This window comes from Lynx rufus, unplaced genomic scaffold (genome assembly GCF_022079265.1).
Source record: "Lynx rufus isolate CCGP_SWC_20201006 ecotype Redwood Valley unplaced genomic scaffold, mLynRuf1.p SCAF_19, whole genome shotgun sequence".
Lineage (NCBI taxonomy): Eukaryota > Metazoa > Chordata > Mammalia > Carnivora > Felidae > Lynx > Lynx rufus.
This window is the reverse complement of record NW_025814833.1, coordinates 15,732,247-15,737,739: the sequence shown is the minus strand read 5'-3', so window position 1 is coordinate 15,737,739 and position 5,493 is coordinate 15,732,247. Positions and strand designations below refer to the sequence as shown.

General features: G+C 39.3%; 1 pseudogene; it reads left to right on the top strand.

The window, feature by feature from the left end:
- The first annotated feature begins 4,477 nt into the window (after positions 1 to 4,477).
- On the top strand, positions 4,478 to 5,052 carry LOC124513761 (28S ribosomal protein S7, mitochondrial-like; annotated as a pseudogene).
- Positions 5,053 to 5,493: the final 441 nt, after the last annotated feature.

The following is a 5,493-nucleotide window of genomic DNA, read 5'->3' as shown; positions in this document are numbered from 1 at the left end:
TTCTCTCAAATCATTAAATAACTGGCTTATTCTTATCCTCAAATCTCAGTTTAATAGTTTCTCTTTCATGGAGGCCTTCCCAAATCCTACTAACAGGTCCCCCCTATTTATTCTTTATCACAGCATACTGTTTATTTCGGAACACTTATCCTGGAATTAACCTTCCTCATTTATTTGTTTGCCTTTTAATCTTGTTTGTCTTCTCACTAAATTGAAGTGCTATGAGGACAGAAGCCTCGTCCATCTTATTTTCAATTTACAGCCAGAGCATAGCAAAATACCTGACACATCGTAGGCATTCAGTAAATTTTAGTGAATTAATAACTAAAAGGAAACACTTTATACAATCCTTAGATGTTAATCAGTGACTAACAATTCGGCATAAGAAGGACGCCTGGGTGGCTCAGTCAGTAGAGCGTCTGACTCTTGATTTTCACTCAGGTCATGATCCTAGAGTTATAGGATTGAGCCCTGCATCGGACTCCATGCTTGGGATTCTCTCTCTCCCTCTCTCCCTCCCTCTCTCTCTCTCTCTCTCTCTCTCTGCCCCTCCCCCACTCATGCTCGCTCTCTGTCTCTCTCTCTAAAATTAAATATATATATATATTTTTTAATTTGGCATGAGAAATAACTAGGTTTCAAGTTAAAATTTAGCAAACTACAACATATTTTTCTCTGATCTGTTCCATCTCTCCCCACTCCAACTTTTTAAACATATAGATTATTATGTATTCTCCTAGAAATTTAAGATAAATGATTTTTTCTAACTGTAGCTAAATACTATCTTTTGGCATTATTCTTCAGATAACCAAATATCATAATCCGTTAGGAGGCTAAAAAAGGTCAAACTACTAATACTTTATTTGGACATAAACTTAAAAAGATAAAAAGTCACTCTAGATACTATTTATTAATAGTAACTTATTGGTAACAGTAAACACATATCCGTATTCCCTGAAGGGAGATCCTGAATAGTAAGACATTGCCTGACTGTTTTTTGTTTTGTTTTGTTTTTCTTTTCAAATTTTTATTTAAATGCCTGAGTGTTAAGTATAGGCATATTAGCCTAAGATATGAGAGTTTGTTCTCAGTCTATGTTCTCACAAGAGTCCCAGACCACACTGAAATGAGAGGGGGAATGACCACTTCATTTCAGCCACATTTTCAAAAGTTAATTTGTCACTTGTTGGGATGAGCACTGGGTGTTGTATATAAGCAATGAACCATGGGAATCTACCCCAAAAACCAAGAGCATACTTTACACACTGTATGTTAGCCAATTTGACAGTAAATTATATTTTTAAAAAATGAAACAAGTTACTGGGGTGCCTGGGTGGCTCAGTCGGGTGAGCATCCAACTTTGGCTCAGGTCATGATCTCCTGGTCCGTGAGTTCAAGCCCCGCGTCGGGCTCTGTGCTGACAGCTCAGAGCCTGGAGCCTGTTTCAGATTCTGTGTCTCCCTCTCTCTCTGACCCTCCTCCATTCATGCTCTGTCTCTCTCTGTCTCAAAAATAAATAAATGTTTTTAAAAAATGAAATGTTACTAATAAAAAAAGTTAATTTGTCTGATTTTTTTTAAGTGCTGGTTTAGATTTCTAAAATTACTACCCACAATTGTCAAATGATCAGAACTTCTGGATAAATATCTTATAATCCCATGAGTTCTCACAATAAAAATGACCCAAAAATTTACTTGAGGCACTTGTACTACTATGAAGTCCCTGAAAGCTCAAGGACTACCCAACTCCACACTTTACTTAGAAGTCAGAAAGGGAAAAAAAAAAAAAAAAAGAAGAAGAAGAAGAAATTAAATATTGTCAGCAGTTAGGACCCATCCACACAACCAGAAATATTCTCCTCAAAAATGATTATTATTTTAGCTAATATGTGTTGAATGTTTACAATGGACTAGGTTTTCTAAGTGTTACAGTTCTTATTGTATCTAAATCTCAGAGTAACTCCAAAAGGCAGGTGCTACGATGTTTACTTTACCACTGAAGAAACCAGGACTCTGAAAGGTTAGATAACTTGCCAAAGGCTCACAGGTAGTAAACAGAGAAGCTAGCAGTTGACGTCATATAGTCTGATTCCTTTGACAGTATTATCCAAAAGGGTTATAGACTGGGGCACCTGGATGAGGCAATTGGTAGAGTAAGCGACTCTTGATCTTGGGGTTGTGAGTTTGATCCCACATCGGGTGTAGAGTTTACTTTAAAAAGTTAAAAAAATAAAGGGGATATGGATTCTATGTCTTAATATATCAATATTTACTCAATAGGCTCAGTTAATATGTACAATTATAGGTAGTCCCATCCCTACTTTTCTGTCCCTTTTGCAACAGAGAATCCTGAGCAACAGGAGTTAAGATGCTCATGGAAAAAGCCATCATTTCATGTTGAAAAAGAAGGGGAGAAAATTCTATGAATAAAAAAAAGTGATTGCATTTCCAGGAAAGTAGCAAACCATATACCCTTAGGTTACCTTGCTGTGGTCATAAAGTCTGCCAGTTACATTTCAGTAACTTTTGTAGCCTTGGACTACAGTTTACTATTATTGACCTCAAAGCTAATCACTGTAGGGGCGCCTGGGTGGCGCAGTCGGTTAGGCGTCCGACTTCAGCCAGGTCACGATCTCGCGGTCCGTGAGTTCGAGCCCCGCGTCGGGCTCTGGGCTGATGGCTCAGAGCCTGGAGCCTGTTTCCGATTCTGTGTCTCCCTCTCTCTCTGCCCCTCCCCCGTTCATGCTCTGTCTCTCTCTGTCGCAAAAATAAATAAACGTTGAAAAAAAAAATTAAAAAAAAAAAAAAGCTAATCACTGTATCTATTTCCACTCTAACAAAAACTACTTTAGGATAAAGTACAAGAGCTAAGTCTTCATTTGTTGCAAGGATAACTCAGATGCTATAGGCTTCTAATTTCTGTTTTTATTTCACCTTGGTATAAAGTGCCATATCTTTTCTCCAGAGGTAATCATAAAATCCATTAATGGGTACAACCTCAGGAGGAGTCAGGGGTTGAGATCCAACACAAAGCCTCTTCTGCAACCTCCTACCAGCATTAGAGAGTCCATTAATCCTAGGAAGTTCCGCTTTCCTTCAAAGAGATAAAGGAGCTCCCACTTCCAAGGAGGTCAGGGATAGATGAAGTGAGAGGCAGGAATGACTATTACCTAGTAACAAGAATATTTATTACCTAGCAATAAAAGTATTCTTGTGTTTTAACATGACTGTTCTAATGTTATATCAAAATAGCTGCATCAAACTATCGCCAGTACCTAAAATGGCTATATCTAAGTATTCCCTGGACTTCTGGTTCTATGATAAGATGGAAGAGGAAATGTACTTCTCCATATTCCTTTCACTAAGTATAATTAACAACCCTGAATATTATATATAAACACATAAGGTGACTCTGAAAGGTGGAGAGAAGAAAGACCAGGTAAGGACCTTGAGACTCAAGGTATGGCATAGTGTTAAATTCCCTGGATTTCCCTTTTGCGAATATCCTGGATTGGGTACATTAGAAGCTTGTAACCAGGACACACCCATGAATGCAGTCTAAACATGCTTTAAGTAAAACTTGTTCTCTCTAGCCAAAGGACCAGGATAAAGGCAGTCCAGTAAGACAGAAAACTTTTAGACAATAACCACCTTACTCCAGCCAAACACTATGGGATAAAAATTGTGGTTGCACCTCAACCCATGACAGAATAAGACAGGTAGGAAACCTAGACTTCTACCTTTACAAAGCCATAACTAGTCATCTCTTCCCCTATATCAGGGTGGTGCAAAAAAGGCAGAGTAGATAGCCAGAACTTTCATTTTGACCCAGTGGTAAGGAGGCCCCCCATTCCATGGTGATAGTGGAGGCCATGTCAGGTGCAGTAATGAGGCATTCTTTCTCCTCCCAACCAAGATGATATCAGCAAAGGCCTAGTAAAGACTTGAAATTTTGTCTCTGCCCCAAAATAACAAGAGGCTCTTCCCCATGGAATGTCAAAGGTGGCCTAGTAGAAAACATGGACTTGCATCCCTAATTGGCAGTAATGAAGCAATATACCACTTCCAATTCTTGTGTGGTGACTACAGAGTCCTATGAATGTTTAATAAGATCCACAGTCTCGTAACATAATAGCCCCAATTGCCAGGACACACTAAAAATAATCATTCATCATACTAAGAATCAGAAAAATCTCAATATGAATGAGGAAAAGAAAATCATCAGATGAAAACAAGAAGTTACAAATAACAGAATTATGTGACAAGGATTTTAGTCATCATGGTGCTTCTATGAAAAATTATGTAAAAGCTTGAAGAAAATGAAAATATAGAAAGTCCCAGAGTTCCCATCAAATAAATATAATGTCCAAGCAAAGAAATAAAAGACATAAAAATCAAATTTTAGAACTGAAAATATAAACCAAAATGAAAAATTGCTAGAAGGGGCCAACCGCAGAACAGAGTTGATAAGAGAAAGAATGAGTAGATGTAAACATAGGACAGTAGAAATTGCCCACTCTGAGAAGTATGAGCAGGAACTCAGGAAGACTCAGCTTATCAAAGCTGCCCCAGCGATGAAAACAAGCTCTGTGTTTGAAGACCCAGTGATCAGCAAATCTTCCAACATGATGATGAAAGGCAGAAACAAAGTACTGGCCACATCCTTCATGATGCAGACTCTGGAAGCTGTGAAAGGAAGCATTTTGAGAAGTACCATGCTTCTGCAGAACAGGCAGCCATCAAACGCAACCCCTACACCATCTTCCACCAAGCACTGGAAAACTGTGAGCCTGTGATTGGGCTGGTACCCATCCTCAGAGGTGGCCATTTCTACCAGGTCCCTGTGCTACTGGCTGACTGACGTCGCCACTTCCTGGCCATGAAGTGGATGATTACTGAGTGCAGGGAGAAGCACTGGAGGATGCTGATGCCAGAGAGGTCATTGCATGAGCTGCTGGAGGCTTTTCACAACCAGGGCACTATGATCAAGAAGTATGACATGAACAAGATGACTGAGGCCATCCATGCCCTAGCTCACTACTGCTGGTGTTAGAGAGAGGGTAGAGGCTCAAGGAGCAGCCCAGGGCTCTCTGCTGCAAGAAACAATAGCAGCCACTGTCATGATGAAAAACACTTGTGTGTTAAGGGTATAGTTCCTTTTTAAGCTCAGGCAGGCCTCATAAGGATGGAGCAACATATTTATTGCTTCTTAGTCCTTTCTTTGGGGGCTAGAACTTGTTCTTCCTGTTTTATCACCTTACAAAGAGAGAACATGTCAATGATCAAAAGATCTAACATCCATGCCATCAGATTCCTATCAGGTTATAAGAAAGAATGACACTAAAGTAGTACTCAAAGAAATAATGGCTGAGGGGTCCCTGGCTGGCTGAGTCGGTAGAGTATGCGACTCTTGATCTTGGGGTCATGAGTTCAAGCCACATGTTAGGTATAAAGCTAACTATAAAACAAACAAACAAATAAGTAAAAATAAATA